Here is a 21,136-nt window from a genome sequence, read left to right on the forward strand (position 1 = left end):
TCTAGCTTTGTTTTTGAATTCCTAAATTTACTTTGCATTCATGTTATTTCAATTACTTCAATTCAAGGTTAATTCCTAAACTAAGGTTTGACCAAGGAAAACCCCCCATCAACAAAAAAAAATATTTTTTTATTGCATGTTCTACATATTGAATCGACAAACGGGTTGTAGATTAGAGTACCCTTTACAGATTTCTTTGAAACTACAAAATCAGAATCAATGTTGGACATAGTCAATCAAGGTTACATTGCACCCTTGATATACCAATTTATCCCTAATGCACTAGTTCACCCCCAATAGATCTAAATATTTTTGGGTTTTGTCTATTGCGCTACTTTAAGTATGAATCTAAAGATTCCCTCATATTTTGATCAATACATCAAGCACAAAACATACTTCAAAAGGTGAGTTCCTTCTCCCTCTTTGTCATTTCAACATATCTACATATCTTACATCTTTCTTACATACACATTAAGGGTTTTTAAGGAATAAGATATCTTCCCCCTATTCTTCCTAGATCTAGTTTGCATTAGTGCTCCTTATTTGCTTGGTTAGCATTAATCTCTCTGGACCTAGTCCTCTAGAATTGGAATTAAAATCTTTCTCTTTTTTATAATCCCTCCTTCTATATCATACACTTGCATATGTAGAGTAGTTTATGTGGCGAACTTAGGTTTTATATCCTTGATTCACATTTCGTACCATGTAAGTACAAGGAAACACAACACAAAACTTGAAAACATGTTGGCGTAAATGTAGTGATGTTACATGATGTGTCGATGAAGATTGGTATAGAATTGATGATAGGTGAATTAGTTATTTGGTTTCCATTGATGTCAATTATTGGACATATAGTTTTCAACATGTTACCAGATATTGATTGAGTAAAGTATGAGTTCTAGTATCTTTTAAGGATTTCTATCCTACGAGAAGATTATGTTATGTTTCATGGTGTTGTGTTTATGATAACACTTGTTAATACAAAGAATTGAGTAATTTATGTTTGATGAGATCAAACTAGGTAATTGTTAAAGTAGTCAGTGATAAGGAGTAAATTAATTTGAATGTTATTATAGATTGGTGATATATGTATTGGATTCATTATAGGATATGATTAGTGATAATGTCTAGATGATGTGATTATGATAGCACCTTATAATGTCTACAAGTAAAGATAGCTTGGTGATATGGATAAATAGGTAAATAGGTAAATAGGTAAATGATGAACACATAAAATTGAATAGGTGATGAAGATTTGTGGAGAGGTGAAGAGATTCAAAGTGTTATTAAGATCGGTGATTTTTTTGTAAAGTAGGAAGGTGATTCAATAATTTGTGGAAAGATTTGACTTCACATTGATTGAGGTATGAATTTGAAGAGGATCGCTCATGAAGTTTCTCTTTGGTCAAAACAACTTACCATATGGTTAAATTTCCAAGGTAAAATTCAAATGTTAGCCAATACAGTCAAAGAAAAATAATTGGTGAATGGTTAGATACATTGTATTATATTATATTTGATTTGGATCATTGGATCTAGGATTTGTTCTAAGGTAGTGGAAGGAACTCTACTTAATGGAGAGTTGATGAAGGAGCAAGTTGTTGATTGCAGAGTTGGAGAAACATTCAGTGATAAAGTAACTGAATCAAGTATGATCAAGCTAGAGGAGACTATATGGTATGAAGAATATTTTTAGACCTTGATAGGATCTGATCATGTAGAATTAGTATAATTTCACAATTTATTTTTATTTTTTATTCTTTCTAACCATAGTAATAGTGAAATCCCTTAACAAGGTGAATCCTAATAGGCTCTTATTTGTAAATCCTTTAACAAGGTGACATTCAAAAAGAGTGTTTAAAATTCTCCAACCAAGTTGCTCCTAATATGGAAAAGATCATACAAGCATATAGGTGAAACCCTTAACCGAGCAGCACTTAAGAATTATTTTTTAACCCTTAGCCAAACAAGCTCCTTGCATTGTGTATTCCAGACTTGAGTACAAATTTTTTGAGCACCATCTCACACTATGGTTTTCATCCAAATTAGTTTTCCACGAGATAAACTTGGTGCCTTCATTATGTGATTATTTTATTTGTGGTTACATGGTGTGAAAGTTCATTTTATACTTGATGCTGGTTGAATATTTTGATGATTAAAGTTGAAAAAGGTTTAATTAGTAGATTTGGTAATTACTAATTCACCACCCCCAATAGTAATCAAGTGTATATTAACAATTGATATCATATCTTTGGCTCCCTAACTAGGAAATCCTAATAGTTTTGGGAGAAGATCTAAAGATGCATAGGAAGGATGCACCTAAGTTCACTAAGGAAAAGTTAATGCATGGGTTAAAAGAGTGTCGTTGCATCTATCAAGTATTAGAGAGAAAGCTTGGATCATCTAAGTACACTCAACCCACTAGAACCCTAACTAATAAATGGAGGAAGAAAATGTTGTAGCATAAAATTGCAATTATAGAGATAGCAAGTGCTCTATCTGATGTTGAATTTGTGGATATCAAGGATATGAACAATGTTAAAGATATGTAGGACAAGTTGATGACAATTTGTAGCAGTGATGCTCATGTGTAGAAAGCTAAGTTGGACAATCTCAAAGGAAAATATGATGAAATGAGAATGCAAGAAGGTGAAAACATTGCCCAATATTGTTCAAGGATAAAGAAGGTTGTTGATACAAGTAAAGGATTTGATGGTCAATTTGAATAAGGTGAAGTGGTAAGTAAAATCTTGAGAACCCTATTACCAAAGTATGTTATTAGAGTATATGCTATACAAGAATTGAGATCTATTAATCTTGCAAATTTAACTTTGGATTATTTAGCTGGAAAGCTTACTAGTTTTGAGTTAAGTAGTTTTGATAATAGTATGTCTAGAGCAGAATATACTTTGAAAGCTTCCCTAACCATTGGTTTATCAAGGAAAGGAAAAGACATTTCTCATAGTTCTACAGGAGGTGATGATTACAAATCTATCATGGTTGACAAAAGACAACTAGAAGAGCCTTAGACATTACTAGCAAAGAGATTACCTAAAGGTAAAGTAAAGTACAAAGGTAAAAGTCTTTTAGTTTGTTGGACATGTGGAAAAATTAGTCATCTTTCACATAGATTCCCTAACAATGGCAAGAAGGATAATGATTGAAAGGAAAAATATGAGATATTCAAGAACTCTAAACACAAGAGTAAAAATACATGTTACCTAGCAAAAGATGGTGCAAATGATGAAGAATCTAATGAAAAAGATGGTTAGTAGTTAGCAATAGTATTAGTTGTAGTCAAAGAAGAACTCTCTACTAATGAAGGAGTCAGTGATGAAAAATCATTTATTTCAAGTGTGAATAGAAATGATGGCTCAATAATTAATAGTGGATGTACATAGCATATGAGTGGTGACAAGATCAAATTCATCTTAGCAAAAGAATGTGATGTTAACACAATCATAATTGGCAATGGATGTCCATGTGTAATAAGAAGTAAAGGTTCAGTATCACTTAATGATAATATTACATGTGATGATGTTTATTGGACTGATGGATTAAAGTATAATAAGTGTTTCTTAGTTGAACAACAAAGGTTTTAGATATGAATTCAGTAAAGGTGTTTGCAAGATCTCATAACATTTGGAGACTTGATCTATTGGTGAATAGACAAGAGGTAACTGATTCAAATTAAACTCTACAAATGGGCATTGCTTGGTAGCCGAAGGTCAAGAATGTCGATTGTGGCATAAAAGATTTTGTCATGTCAATTTTGATAATTTGATAAAGGTTGGTAAGAAAAGATGTGTTAAAGGATTTCATTCTTTAGTAAACCCTGAAAAATGTAATGTTTAAGGAGTGTTGATTGGGAAAAATAACTAGTTCTATTTTTACCAATAAGGTATATTCATCACAAAATATTCTTGATTTTGTACATAATGGCTTGTGTGAACCTATTGGAACTAAGAGTTAATATGGAGATAAGTAGTTTATCTTTTTTGTTGATGATTACTCAAAGATGATGTCTATCATATTTTTAAGGGTTAAGTTTGATGCATTTTACATGTTTAAGTTGTATAAAGAAAGCTTTGAAAAAGAAATAGTTAAAATACTTAAGTGTCTCAGATTTGATAGAGGACATGAATTCACTTCAAAAGAGTTCACTATGTTTTATGATGAGCATGGAATCAAAAGATAGTTGACAACACCAAGGACACTCCAACAAAATGGAGTTGCCAAAAGAAGGAACAAATTCATAGTTGAATGTGCAAGAATATTATTAAAACAAAAAAGAGTGGCACAAATAATTTGGGGAGGAGCAATAACTATTGTTGTTTATACTTTGAACAAGGTACAAGTTAAGAAAGGAACAGACCAAACACCTTTTTAATTATGGTATGGTCATACTCCTAGTGCTAGTTATTTCAAAATCCTTGGAAGAAAATGCTACATAAAGAAGGATGAACAAAATGGCAAGAGTGGTGAAGAAATATTTCATGGCTATTCCACTAGAACCAAAGCTTATAAATGTTTGAACAAGCACACTAACAAGATGAATTAAATTGCTAGTGTAAGAATTGATGAATTTTTTAGGAAAATGAGGAAGGTAACAAGGTGGAACTAGAAGACTACAACAAGTTTTTTTTATATTGAACCAATTGAACTAGACACAATACCTCAAATGGATGAAGAGGTGAATGATGCACAACTGGTGATTACTATTAAAGGTAACCAAAGAACATAATTGATACTTCCAAGGTATGTAAAACTTAATCACTCTCAACGTGAAAATGTTGGAGTGATGACAAGAAGTAATGCAAGGGAAACTACTTGTTTACTATTTAAATTTGAACCTAAGATTGTTAAAGTTGCATTGAAAGATGATGATTGGGTTATAGCTATCTATAAAAGAATAATTAGTGTTAGAAATAGGGATTATTGAGAGGGGGGTGAATCAGTAGTCTACAAACTTTAGTTGTCAACTAGATATTATTTCTTACTTTAAACCATACATAACAAAATAATAAAGTAATGTTGAATAGTAACAATAACAATTCACAAAGGTAACTCATAACATCATATTTTGTTAACTAGTGAAACCTTGGCTAAGGCAAAACCCATGTGGGGATGATACCCACTAGATAATATATTGATATATAAGTTCCTTGTTAGAGGATGGACCTTGTTAATGAGAAAATTTAGTATAAGGAGTCCCTATTAGGAGAGCTTGAATCCTTGTTAGGAGATTCCAACCCTATTAGGAGTTGTAGTACAGTAGATGCAAGATGAGCCCATTGCCCAAACATGCACTTCCAATTACAAGAAGAGCTCACTACCCAAACAAGTAATCAGACTTCTGGAACATAGGTACTATAACTTCTTTCTCAATTGATCTTTGATCTTCAACTCAATCTTGGATCACAAAATAGCTTTCACAAAACTTTGCATATATCGCTCTTACAAAAGTTTGCATGCAATTGCTCAACATCACAATTAGCACATGTAATCACCACTTCTCATTGCAAGTTTTCCTTTGCATAATTATCATGCATTTACACAAATTGCTGCTAAGTCAACTAAGACTGTAATACACTTTTCTAACTTAGAGTAAACATCTAGGATGTTGGCCCTAATTGGACAAGTAATTATTTTGTAAACAAAATAATCCTTTCCTTCAATTGTGTTGTCTTGTTTCACTAGGACACGAATATATATTTCCATATAGTCTGTATTGACTTTTGAGGTTATACACGTCATCACCAACATGTATACTATCTCCATCTAACTTTGCTAGTCATAATATGACATCAGCAACAAGTTATAAACAAAACAATACATTGTTGTATACCAAATTCTATACTTAGACAAATTTTTAATTACCAAAAGCTAAGTATCTTTATTTCTGAGGTTTCATGTAAGAATGTACATCATGTGTTGCCATAAATGACAAAAAGTACATATCTCCATTAGCCAATTGTCAACAATCTCCCCCTTTGGCATTGATGGTAACAAAATAGGGAAAATTGGCTAAGTAACAAAAACTACATAAACAATATAGTAACATTTCATCTATTACATTTGTCCATCTTTACATATGATCCCCCTTACAATATACTTTACACTTTTATCTTTTCTTTACTTGATTTACAATTTTCACATTGTATCTCTCCCCCTTTGACATCAATGATAAAGGTCAAAATGTCAAAATCTATCCAAAAACTGTCCATCTGCTATCAAAAATGTTGTCCTTCTGCCTTAAGCTGGTAGAATCTTCATGCAATCATCAAAATTTTCCTTAAGACTATCCATACCTTTAGTCCATGTCTCCTTGGTGGATTCAGTAGAGGTGAGAATTCCACATAAAGCATATGATGCAATCTCAACTGCATTAAGGTCAAATACAAAAAGTTAGAATAAGTGTCCTTGGCCTTGCCACATTCCTCCAACTGTTTCTCAACAAAAGATATTTTTAGAGCAATAGACTCTCTAAAATATGATATCCTCTTCAAATTATGTTCCTTCTAAAGTTTCAATTTCCTAATATCATTGTGAATATTGGTTGCTTGTCCTTCAAAATCATCAACTTTACAAGATGGATGTTGAATCTGGCTAGATAGAGCCTCTAGCTTGCTCATCTTTCCTCCTATCTAATTGTCAATGACTTTAGTCAATTTATAAGATAGGGTATACTTAATGTACAATATCTTACCATCCTATTGACACTTCTAAATTTCCTTGATACAAGTATCAAGACTTATCAAATCATTCTTAATATTTTGACAAATGGTGCTAAACAAGTTAGCATCATGTGAAATCTATGCCTTTGCTTCTGTAACACTTAAAAAATTAGTAATTTTTTTATCAAATGACTTTAGCACTGCCTATGCCCTTTGTTCTAGATTATCTTTTTTGTGCTACACTACTAGAGTATTATGTAGTTTGTCAGTAACTATTGTCACTTAGGTTTGCACTCTTGTCCAAGGCCTATGCGCGAGGACAACCTAGTGAAACATGGAAACAACCTCCAAGCTGTGGGACTTGAACTACGAGGTTGAGTCTTCAGAGAAGGCCGGCTTCCTCTTACTGTCAGGGCGCACCTATCTATTCTCAGAAGGGAAAGGGAGAAAGAGAGCGTTAAAGCAAATCTACCTAGTCTAATCTAATGCGGTGATGCACCAAAACAGAGTGTTCAGACTCATTCCTACCCATATATATACTAAAAAACCAGAATAACACACAAAAGTCATACACATCCAGACTTATATCGATCAATAATCACATACAGATCAGAAAAAACCAACCAAATGACACCAGGAAAAGGAGATTTCACTTATGTATTATCCAATAGGCCAAAGATAGATACAGTATGCAGATCATTGATCTCAACAATACACCAATGGGAGGCAAAGCGATGCACATTCACACTGATGGCTGAAAGAGATGATACAGGCTATTACATGGCTCAGAGACAAAGGGGTTTTACACTGCAAGTCTGCAAGCAGTAGCAGAGAAAATTAGAAAGAATCGACCTTGAGAACAGATCACAAAATTGCCTTTATAGATCAGGCATAACTGAAGATTTCCGCGTTACATTCACTTCTTACCTACTGGCATTAACTTCCCATCTTGAGAATCCAATTGGGGATCTAATTGAAATCCTGGCTTGCATACCGAGAAAAATTTCTTTCTGAGAGAGCCTGGAGAAGATAGAAACGGTGCCACAACATTCCCTGACATGGTAGATGGATCAACCGGATGGGTGGAGTGTCCTTATGTCCTGTATTCATTCTTGGTAGGTCAAAAATGATCGCGAAGATCAGTTCGCAAGATACGTCGATCATCTCTGCATCTTGGTTCATGAATCATCCTAGCCTATCAGTTGACCTGATTTCTTATATGCCGGCTAGGCCACGCGGGCCAACCGTAATCCTTTTTTTTGCCACCTGGAGAGTCCTTCCGCGGTTGACCGCCTTCATCGAACTAACTGCGTCACCCTACCATCTAACCACTGGCCGTTAGCTAATTGCCACTTCGAAAATCAGACCCGCGAGGACATGTGTCAATCGGGCGCGATGTCGCCATGGTAAAAATCTTGCAGCTTCACTAAGGCGACATGGCACCTACCGTTGATCTTTTCTCATCCGACGATCACGAAGACTCATCTTGACCTCCCGTAACCCTCTGTTTCTATTGACTCGTCGGGCCCGCTAATACGTGGCATCCTCCTATTGGTTTGTTGGTCATCCCATCCTAACTACTTCTGACGACATGAAATTGCAGCCCCGCCAGGACACGTGGCGCACGGGCGCTATGTCGCTGATGCTAAAGTTCGGGCAGTTCTCGATGGCAAGATAGCGCCAGCCGTAGATCTTTGCAGATCTGACGATCAGAGCGACATCGTACTTCACTCGCCGTCCCTTCTAAAAACTACTGGGCTTGTGGTACACTGTGTCCTGACATATACACATGGCATCATCTGATTGGTGAACCCGAGACTTGATCCATAGAATGGCCACGCGACGGATGGGCGCTATGTCGCCATGATAACATCTGCGCATCTCTGCCATAGCGAGATGGTGCCATTCATTGATGCAATCAAATCTGACGGTGGAGATCATAAATCTTGACTGTACCAACCGTACTGATAGAGACTCCAGCCTGGTTACACGCGGCGGTTCCTTACTGGCCCAGCGGAACACCACCAAGCAATCTTGCGACCTGGCCTCACAGGGTGACCACATGTCGACCAGGCGCCATGTCGCTATGGGAAAATCGAGGCTAAATTCCCATAGCGCCATAGCACCTAACCGATGACATGTCCCTATCTGTGCGTGGTTCCTTTTGATTCGCTGCCGTGGCACCGAGCTCCGCCAACTGGACAGATGAGGTACATAATGGGGCCCAATATTTTGTCTGAAGCTCTCACTGTTTATTTTTTATGGCCTGCCAAACTTTACCCGACCGTCGCAACATTTTTTCGGCAACGTGACCCGCCTGCCGACGTGAGCATCTCCGCCAGGCGCTATGTCGCCATGGAGATTTTTCGGTTGGCGTGCGATAGCGCCATAGCGCCTGCGGTGCCAGAAAACTTTCTCAACCCGCCCTCCGTTGTAGCCCAACCGCCGAGCCCACCAAAAACGTGTCAATCAGGCACGATGTCGCTGATACTATCTCCCGTGCAACTTCTGATGATGAGATCGCGTCGACCGTCGATCCATCTAAAATCTGACGGAAGAGAAACTTTGGCAGGTCGGGGCATTAAAATAACAATTTTTTAGGCTAACCATTGAACAAGCCGTGGATTTGAATTTGAGTCTTTGGTGGTAAAACTAGAGGTAACAGTAACCTCCATCAAGATTTTTTGCAGACTCTTCATTGTTCTATTCTTCTGAACAAGCTTTGATAAGGATGGGATCAAATCAGTTTGATCATCATCATTAGTTGCTAAGATGGCAAGTGAAATCAAAGTAGATGAACTAGAAGGTTTAGTGTCATCCTCCCTTTGCTTCTTAGCTACCTCTTTTACTCTTCTCTCTTCTTCTTCTTTCTTTCCTTTTTCTTTCTTTCATTTTCCTTCTTCTCTTCCTCTTCTTGTCTCTTCTTCTTGTCTACCTTTTTTTTCTTTCTTGTTTCTTCTTCTGCTATTCTTTTCTTTTCCTCCTCTTCCTTTCTTTTCTTCTCATCCTCAAGATATTTTTGCTTGGCCTCTTCTACTTTCTTCTTTTCTTCTTCAAGTAATCTCTTTCCCTCCTCAATTTGTCTTAGTTTGTCTTCAATATCCTCGATATTAGGTTCATTAAGTTTGGAACCTTCAAATGGATTAGTATCATCAATGTTAATGGTAACATTGGTCTAATCTATCTACATAGTATTACCACTCATTGACATTTCTGAGGTTTTGGGTGTTGGTGGAGATGGTGCCTTAGATTCTATCAACATCTAACTTATTGTTGTTGCAGTCTCACTTCTTAGTTTATCTTTCTCACCCCTATAAAAAAAAATAGTCTTAATTTATTTCTCAAGTAAGGTACAAGATTATTCAATAATCTCTTAATATATTTTTTGTCATCAGTCTCGCAAATAGTTCTTAGCATAGACTTCTGAAGTTCAAAATCTTCTTCTCTTACTGGTGCATTTTTATTAATAAGCCTATCATAGACTTTTTGGTTTACTATGCCCTCAATATCCTTCAATTTTAGATTATTTATTATAATGTATCTCACAATAGAGATATAAATCTAATCTTTTTCAAAATTGTTATACAAGTCATAAAAAAATTTCATCTGAACAAAGTTACCTTCATTAGCAATAGTTAAGTTAATCTTTTCTATCTTTGGCTTATAGGGTAGCCAAGGTTTTTCTGTTGATTGCTTTGTTACTTTCTCTACTTGTTTGACTTCTTGTTATTCTTCTTCTTCATCACTAGATTCGACAATTGTCAACAATGTCTTTTACCTCTTGCCTAGCCTAGTGGCTTGTTGCTTGACCCTTTTTGTCTTTGTGGTCACTACTTCCACTAATCTCTTGGGTTTTCTCTTCGGCTCACTAGGTTGCACATCTGACACTGTTGCATATAGAATGCTATGTTTCAAAGATGCCTCTACAACAAATACTAACAAAGGTTGCACATTTAGTATTCCTTGTTTAATGGTTTTTCTGACTGCCTTAGACTCACTCTCAGTCATACTAGCCTTTGATAAAGCTTTCTTCATGATTGACTCTATCTTCCTGTGAGATGCCTTCTCCAAGGATGCTTGATAAGGTGACTAGGTAATCTCATCATAGGTTCCAAATTTTTATTCTACTTTATCCTTATATGATTTCAACAATAAATCAATATACCCAACTGCTATATCATCATTCAATTCATAACCCAAGGGATCAAGAAATGTTTCCTGAGGTTCTACTACTTGAATATAAGTATAATCTGTATCAACCATAATACAATGTCTTCTTTAAATATATTTACAATTGTAGGTGCAATTTTGAATCTTTGTCTCATTTCATTTTAAAATGTCTTCATTATCAAGTTCCCACTATCCAATATCTTGTCTGCAAGATGTCTTCTGCATGCTTCTGTGATCTTCTCCATTGTACATCTATCATTGCTCATTATATCTGTGACTAATAAATATGGAAATCTTTTAGGCACATGAAAGAATATGTGATTGATTAGTGACTAAAATCTAAACACACTATTCTTAGTCCTCTTGATCTTTTCTAGGTTCTCAAGTAATTGCATTCTCAGAATTTCACAGAAGTTTACTTGTTCCTTCTCTACACATATCTTATATGCTGCATAGATAAATCTGGCTGATAATTCATCAATCTTTGAGCTTTCACTTATAGAGTAGGCAATGAATCTTCTTAGGAAACTTACATCATCTTTCTTAATGGTTCTTATCACCATGGCCTTTCCATTATACACTACTTTGGTATAACTTTCAACTTTCTTCTTGACCATTTTCTTATCTATAGGTACATTGTCTTGTTTACTAAGACCATATACCTCATGAATAAGGTTGATAGAAATATCAATTACACTATCTTGCATCCATAGGTTTCCATCATGTATCCTACTTAATATGATCTATGTCCATTCATCTGTGTCCAATTCATGATAGAAATGATATTTGAACAAGTCTAGTTCCTTCAAATGTTCAAATCTGGGCTTCACAATCATGTCATGATTGAAAACTAATTCCATATCCTTGTTCATGTATTCACTCCAAATAGATTCAAATTTACTATTAAGATAACTTCCTACATCTTCCAAATATACTACATTGTTTGGAGTAATGGATAATGTTGAGTTAGGGTTTGCTTCAGTAGGTTTCACAAAAACAACCTTCAACTTAGGTATGTTTTTGTTCTCAATATTGTGCACTACTAACTGTAGACACCTAAAAACATTTAGAAAAGAAAGTATTTTTATTTTCTGAAAAATTTCTGATGACATCATCATTTATTAATTAATTAATTATTTAATTTATTTATTTATTTTTATGCCATTAAATCCCTTTATCTTAATTTAAAATATTTAATTAAGGAATCCCTCCCAAAAATGTTTAAATCTTATTTAAACATTATTTCCTTATTTATTAATTATTTAATTAATAAATTGACCAAAAAACTCAAAATAAATAAAAAATTTATTTTTTGCCCAAAACTTGGCCAATTTCCTTAAGACCACTAACCTCTTCCAAAATCTTCTAATCCTTCTTTAATTTTGATTAAAGGCTAATCCCATCATTTCCTACCCCTACTCCCAACTCAAAATATTTAATTAAGATTAAATATTAATCCTCATGTTTATTAAAAAAGTTTTAATAAATATCTCCTCAACCCAAACCCTTGAAATAAATAAAACTTTATTTATTTCCTAAAAATCTAATTTATCCTCATCCTAAGAAGTTCTAGACTCTTCTAAAAAGTCTTCATCCTCATCCTAGGAAATTCTAGACTATTCTAGAAAGTCTTTATCCTCATCCAAAGTCTAGACTCTTCTAGAAGATGTCTTTAAACCTAATCCTAATCCCCTCCTAACCTTGTCACATTCTCTAAACATGGGTTAAGACTTACTAACCCAAGCCAAAGTTAACAAATATCTCCTCCTTCACCCACCCTCATTAAATGCCATCCACTTGCCTATCCCTAAGCTAATCCTAAACCATCCTAATCCATCCTCTAATCATTTACACAATCCTAACCAAGCTTAAAACCCTCCTAATCAAGCCCAAGTCGAAATTTCTCTCATCTCCCTCAAAATATCTCAACCATAAAACTTTATGAAGCCCACTAGGCCATAAATGACTCTTCCAAGCCCTTTTATTGCTCTTACAAGCCATTATGAGGGTCTTTATGAAGATTTTATCCCTTGAGCCTCCTTTGTTGACTCATCATTCCCCTTTCCTCCATCCTCTCACCCTGTGACATGTGTCACTCCCAAATTGGCTATAAGGAAGCACAATCCATGTGCTCTCCTCTCATGCAATCTGAGCCCTCCATGAGCTTTTTCCCATCCTTGCATCTTAGCCCTCAATCCCTCAAGCCTCTTGCCTATAAATTGGATCCTTCCCCTTTGCAAAATAACACAATCCATGAAGTAAATTCATAATGCCATTTTAAGAAGTCATTTTACATCAAAATCATACACTCACACCCAAATTCCAACTCCATTTGAAGCCCTTTTTTGAAGCATAAGCTTGAGCATACATCCTATCTATTTAGACAAAGCCACTCAACAAGAGAGCTTCTCATTGAGAGAGTCCATTAATGGCTCATATTCTCAATTGAGAGTTCATCTTAGTCTATCTTGAAGTTTATGAATTTTTTTTAGTTTGTAGAAGTTTTTATTTAAATTTGGTTTCTATTAGCATACTAACATTGCTCATATACACTAACATATCCATAATTCAATCAAATATGAACTTTTACTAAATAAATTTGCAAAAAAATGATAAAATACCTCTTTCTAAAAATAGGGTTTTCTTCAAAGTGACTTGACAGGTCACTTCTGAGTGCTCTTCACTTTGGATGTATTTGCAATGAAGTGAAAATCAATTATGTACTCCATTTATTCCATCAACTCAAACTTGCATTAATTGCATACTTTGCAAACACACAAAAGTTGTCAATTACATTACGTAATCAAATAACTACTAAAGATCATATATCTGATCTTCAAATGCCACCTAAGGTTTACTATAGCCTCCTTTCATCATGATAATGCTCCTCAAGACTTTGCTTCATGAAATTCTCTACAAAAATATAGTTTTCATCTTTTGCTACAAAATTAACCTTTTTTGTAATACCAGTAACTCTTAATTCCTTCATAATTTGTTTAGATAAGCTCCAAATTACAAGTGAGCTTAAGTACCATCTAAATTTAACTAAATACACATTTTCCCAACTTCACTACCTCTAATTTAATCTCTTAATGAAGTTCTCAAATTCTACCGTTGTAAACAAGCTTAACTCAACTTAGTTGAATCAAACATGATAATTGACTTTGATCTTCATGTCTCCTCATCATCTAGCTTTCCTTTTGAGATTTCCAATACTTTTACAAATAACTCATTGAGTTCTTCTTGAAGTTCACTAAATACGTTTATTTGTTCCTCATTGTCTTTGTTAGTTCCAGATTTCCTTTCATGGTTCCTTATGTCATTTATGACGTTCTTTCCATCATTCCTTATGTTCCCAAAGTTTCTTCCATTGTTCCTTCTATCTCTAAAATTTCTATCCATTCTACAATACTTTATTGTATGTCTAAATTTGTTGCATAACTCACATACTAGTGCTCTTCTTCTAGGGTTTCGTTAATCATCAGGTCCATGATAATTCTAAGCAATATGTCCTAAGTTGTTACACTTATAACACACAATCTGTCTTATGTCTTCACAAGGTCTTTCTTCTCTCGATATCCTTTCATTAGATGATCTTCTATCTACGGGGTTAGTATTTCTAGACATTCTACTATTCCTTCTATCATTATCATACTTAGGTTTCCAACAATCAATTGCTTTATAACTCATAGCATGACAATTATGACAATAAATGTCCTTAACATGATTAAATGACTTATTTGTACAATCTTTTTTTGTATGACCTATTTCATTACATGAAAAACACTTGCCACTAAATTCATATTTGGTTTCCTTAGGAGATTCCACTTTCTTTGGTTCATCCAAAATTTCAACTTCCTTGTCTTGTCCAGCTTTTTTAGATTTATCAAAAGATTGGCTAGATTCAATCTTATCATCAAATTTACCTTTTTCTTTCAGATCTGATCTAATCTTAGGTTTCTTCATAGACATGTTAATTAGATAACCAAGACCAGTCTTATCATAAGTAGGTCTCTATATTGACATTGACTCATCAAGCTTTTCTTTGTTAGAATAAAGCTTCTCAAGATATTGCTTGCACTGAGTTAATTCACCTTTCACAATAGTATTATACTTATGAAGTTCTTCGTGATCTTCTTTCAATGTTTCAAATTCAAATGTTTTCTTTGCCAGACTTTCTCTAAGATCTTCGTTCTCAGTCTTCAAATCAAATTCAACTTTATTAGGATCATTTCTTAAAGTCAACTTCAGATTTGTTATCTTCAATTCATGCTTCAAGATCTTGTACTCTATCTTTAGCTTTGAGTAATCATCATCACTAGTTCTAGATTCAGTAGATTCAAGCTTGGATTTGAGATGTTCAATCTTTTTCTTTAATTGTCCAATGTATACTTTGGAGTCTTCATATCTGTCCTTCAAGTTATCTCTTTCTTTAGTAAGGAGATCAATTTGTTCAAGAGCCTCTTCAAGGTTCTTCATCAATTGTGCCATATCCATAGGGATCTTACTCAAGTTGTTAAGCCTCTTCAAAGTAACTATGCTCTTATACCAATTGTTAGAAATAGGGATTACTAAGAGGGGGGGTGAATCAATAATCTACAAACTTTAGTCACCAATTGGATATTATTTCTTACTTTAAACCATACATAACAAAGTAATAAAGTAATGTTGAATAGTAATAGTAACAATGCACAAAGATAACTCATAACACCATTTTTTTTAACTAGGGAAACCTTAGCCAAGGGAAAACCCTGATAGGGATGATACCCGCTAGATAATATACTGATATATAAGTTTCTTGTTAAAGTATGGACCCTATTAATGAGTAAATTTAGTATAAGGAGTCCCTGTTAGGAGACTTTGAATCCTTGTTAGGAGATTCCAACCCTATTAGGAGTTGTAGTACAGTAGATGCAAGATGATCCCACTACCCAAACATGCACTTCCAATTACAAGAAGAGCTCACTACCCAAAAAAGTAATCAAACTTATTGAATATAGGTATTATAACTTCTTTCTTGATTGATCTTTGATCTTTAGCTTGATCTCGGATCACAAAACTTCGCATGTATCGCTCTTACAAAAGTTCACATACAATTGCTCAACATCACAATTAGCACATATAATCACCACTTCTCATCACAAGTTGTCTTGTGCATAAATATCATGCCTTTACACAAATTGTTGCTAGTCAACCAAGACCATAATACATTTTTCCAACTTAGAGTAAACATTTAGGATGTCAACCCTAATTAGACAAGTAATTATTTTGTAAACAAAATAATCCTTTTGTTCAATTCCACTTTATTGTTTTTTTAAGACACGAATAACTATTTTCTTACAGTTTGTACTAAATTTTAAGGTTATATACGTCATCACCAACATGTATATTATCTCCATCTAGTTTTGCTAGTCATAATATGACATCAAAAATAAGTTATAAACAAAAAAATACACTACTATATACCAAATTGCATACTTAGACAATTTTCTAATTACCAAAAGCCAAGTATCTTTATTTCTAAAGTTTCTTGTAAGCATGTACATCATTTGTTGTCATAAATGACAACAATTAAATATCTCCATTAGCCAATTATCAACAATTAGATCATGTTTAAAAGAATAAAATTTGGACTTTGGTACCAATACCTACTGACAAAAATGTTACAAGTACAAAGTGGAATTTCGGGAATAAGATGAATGAGAAAGGTGAAGTGATCAGAAACAAGGTGTTATACCCCTCCTTTGCTATCATTGTAGACTTAGTTGTTAAAGTTCTGTATGACTCTTCTAAAGATGTGTTAGCCCTTATTTGATACTTGAAATGCAATACTTGTATATGATGAAAATTTGATTATGTCAGATTGTAATAATTCCTACTTGCAGTGATGATGCTTTAATTGCACTTAGTAAACAAAATTACTTTTATGATGATGTCATATGGTGTATCTTAGAAAGATGTTTATTATGTCTTCGTGATGATGAGATCATGTTAGAAGATGTTGTGTTTGTGTAAATTGCTTATGCATTGTTACTTTGATGTTTAAACTTTTTTTAAAAATTAGTTTGGTAAACTTTGTAACATATTGGATTTATTTCTTTTGGGTTCCCGAGTGAGGCATTACATATGGTATTAGAGTATGGTTTCAATATTGGGAACTCTGGGCATATTGTGTGCCATTAGTTAATAAGTAGTTAAACTTGCAACAACATTAAACAACAAGACTTATCAATAGAAAATATAAACAACAAAATTGGAAACAATAGAACTCTGAAAATAAAACCTGGATTCATACACATGGTGTTTCAAATGTTATTGTAGTTGTATATTTCATATTTGTTATTGTAGTAGCAATATTCGATTTCCAGGAGTAAGCCTATTTTAAGGGGAGGAGGATGTGATACCTCTCCTTTGCTATCATTGTAGACTTAGTTGTTAGAGTTCTATATGACTCTTCTATAGATGTGTTAGCCCTTATTAGTCCCTGACTTGCATAAGGCAGGGTACTAATGTTTTCAGTAGTGGGCAAAATTAATTTTTATAATCAAATCTAATGAATGAATTTCTAAATTTGAAGAAGCAGTTTATTTTTAAAATAATTTTGAATCAATAATTCTTATTTTCTGATTGGCTAGAGAAAATTATGCTAGAGGTAAAAATAATTTTTTGAGAAGAAAAATTGTGGAAAATAAATTCTAGAAACTTCTTTCAAATTCCAATTCTTTTGAAAGAAAACTCCAGAATTTTCATGGATCTTGTACCTAAAGGACCTGGGAAGCCATTAAGCGAGCAAGGCGGTAGAATTTGAAGTAAAAAAATTGTACTGTATGCAATGACGAGAGTCATTCTCACATCATCCCTACCATTTCCTGCCTTCTTCTCTTCCTCTGCCTTTTGCAGCATGCTTCTGGTCCTATTGCCGCAAAACAATGTTGCTTAGTTTTTTGTACCTCTTAGATGCCAAATTCTTCAGCACTGCAACTTCCACTTTCTGCTTGCAAAAATCTCTGGAAAGGAACGCTCTCCAAAATGACATAAATCATAAATCATTTTTCATATGTTGGTTGTTTTCTTATCATGAATTGAGGATGATAAATTAATTATCTTAATGACTATTAGATTTGCATTCTTGTAAAAGATTATTTTATTTTACTTTATTTTTTCTTTTCAAATATTTATTATTAAAATAATTTCAGTTATCCATTAATAAAATATCTTTTAAACATAGAATCCAAAATTTTGATATGCTTAATTTAATGATTGAGCAATAAAAATAACATTACTTATTTAATTTAAAATACTAAATTTAATATGTTTTTTTTGGTTAAAATAGTATGTTTGAATCGACTTTCTAATTTAAAATTGATCCATAAATTAACATTAGCTATCTTCATTTAAATGTCACTTCTTCTATATATGATTTTCTTCAATAACTTATAAATTTTATTTTTTTATTTTTCTATTAAAATAAAGGTTGAGTTAAATTAATGTGAAATATATTATTAACTTATTTTTGAAAAAGTATAGACTAATGTCAAGATGAGTACAATTTAATTAATAAATAAACATAATTTTCATGATAAAATTAAAGAATTATTTCTATTAAAATCCTCAAATTTTAAACATTAATTATTTTAGACTTGATAAAAAATAAAATGTATCCACAACAAACAAACAAACTATAACCCTTGGGGACCGTCTGATTAAATAATTATTTCAGCCATAGATGAAAAATCATAATAAAAAACAAGAAAGCAATTTGTCCCCTGCTACAGTGGCATGACATTTTTAAAAAAGTCTTTACTTTTAGCTTCATAAATTTTTATCAAACAATTTTTCATTTTTCATTTTTATTATTGCTCTTGCACTTTTTAGCTTTAAAATTAATCTTCTAGAAATTTTAACTTTTCAAAATGTTGATGTTATGATAAAGCATAGATTTTTTATATGTTGAGATAATGATTAAATCAGAGATATTGGAAATTAATAATAAAATATGTTTTCTATTATCTTTATTAAATTTAGAATCTTACTAAAAGTTTCCTTGTTTAATTTTTAGTCAAATGTGACACTCACTTGTAATTTGTTCTAAACAATTTGCTCCACAATACTCATAGCTAGTGTGAAAAACTATAGAAAGTAAAGTAACTTTTCACAACTATAATAAAGACTCCATTTACCTATAATCATAGAAAAAATATGCAAACAATATCTCCTCTTTCCAACTTTTTTACTACAAAGGCAGGAACTCAAGGTCTAACAGAGCTCTTGTTTAATATTTGAAGTGCAATACTTTGATTTTTTGAAATTTTGATCGTGTCAAATTGTAACAATTTCCTACTTGCAATGATGGTGCTTTAATTTCTCTTAGTTAGTAAATAAAATTACTTTTATGATGATGCATATGGTGTATCTTAGAAAGATGTTTATTATATCCTTGTGATGATGAGATGTTCATGTTATAAGATGTTGTATTTGTGTATATTGCTTATCCATTGTTGCTTTGATTTTGTTTAAAATTTTATTTTAAATGTAGTTTAGTAAACTTTGTAACATATTAGATTTATTTCTTTTGGGTTCCCGAGTGGAGTGTTACACAAGGCAAGGTTGATATGCAAAGGATATGCACATGAAGAAGGATTGGACTATGGTGAGATCTTTGCATCTATTGCCAGACTTGAAGGTGTAAGAATATTTTTAGCATATGTTGTGTATAATGATTTCAAGGTTTATCAAATGGATGTGAAATTTGCATTTTTGAATGTAGTATCAAAAGAGGAAGCATATATTGAACAACATAAAGGTTTTGCTATTGAGAAAGACAAAGACATGGTATGTAAGTTGCATAAAGCTTTGCATGAACTGAAACAAGACCAAGAGCATGGTATGAAAGACTTTATGCTTATCTTATTCAAATAGGATTGATATGAACCATTGACAATAGCAATGTATATCTAAAATATAAAAGTGAGGATAGGATATAAATTGGTGGAAATGAAGCATTGAGCAGGTCATTTGAAGAAGAGATGAGAAAGGAGTTTGAAATGTCAATGATAAGTGAAATCAAATTCTTCAATGGTCTTCAAGTACAAAAGATGAAGAAATGGAAATAAATAAGTCAATCCAATTATATCAAAGAGAATCTGAAAACTATTGGGATGAAAGATTCAAGACCGGTGAGAACATCTATGATCACATGCTACATATTATTTGAGGACGGGTCAAAAGAGGTAAATGAAACTCTATACAAATGAATGAATTGGTAAACAATAGTATGTATGTTGTTCATGGTACACAAGATATTGCAAATGTAGTTGACATTATTACAAGGTTTTCTTCAAATCCAAAAGAATCACATATGGTTGTTGTGAAGAGAATCTTTAGATATCTCAAAGTGAATAAATATTATGGCCTATCTAGTATGGTTACGTTGGGAATTTCAATTTGAATATATTTTCTAATGCAGATTGGGTTGGTAATGTTGATGATAGAAAGATCACAAGCAATGAAACATTCTTTCTTGATAAAAGATTAGTGATGAAGGGTGCTCCCCTTGATACCACAACACACCACAGAAACATAGAAACAACACAAATTGAGAGAACAAAATATGGTCTTCTTATTATCGCTGCAAATGTAGAATTGTAGAATTACATTATGCAAACCCACATGGGCGCATTCCTTACAAGAGTTTGCAAGATAGAGCTACAACTATCACCTAAAACTACCCTAGATAACCTATGGGTCTTCCTTATATAAGCACTTTTAACTATCTGGGAAGGTTCTAGACACTAAGCCCAACTCTTGAGGCTAACCAACCTCATATTATATTATTCCAGTACACTTTATTACATAGGATCAACTCAAGGCAATTTACAAATTATATTTTTGGACGGGTCCACTTCTAGAGACCATAACTAGCAAACCGTTGACCTAATGGGCTATTATAACCCATTCTAGAATCCTCGGCTAGCGATCTACAATTATTGATAGTGTACAAAAACCATTATTAGAGGTTTTGGCACATTTCAGAGCCATTTGGGCCTTCATCACTAGACCTAAAGTTTGGATAACCAAAATTCATACCGAAAAATCTACAATGACTACACCAATACATATGATATGATAATAAAACTCAACTAGAATGCTAATATCTCTAAGAGGAGCCTCCACCTGTGAGATAAGAAACAATCTGAGTGCATAATATCAACTTACTAAAATTGACAAGCTCCCACAAATATTGACTTTGTAAAGGAATAACCCTTACTAAAAACACAAAAACTAGAAAT

Source organism: Cupressus sempervirens, chromosome 2 (genome assembly GCF_028749045.1).
Source record: "Cupressus sempervirens isolate cs-2001-9-10 chromosome 2, ASM2874904v1, whole genome shotgun sequence".
Classification (NCBI taxonomy): Eukaryota; Viridiplantae; Streptophyta; class Pinopsida; order Cupressales; family Cupressaceae; genus Cupressus; species Cupressus sempervirens.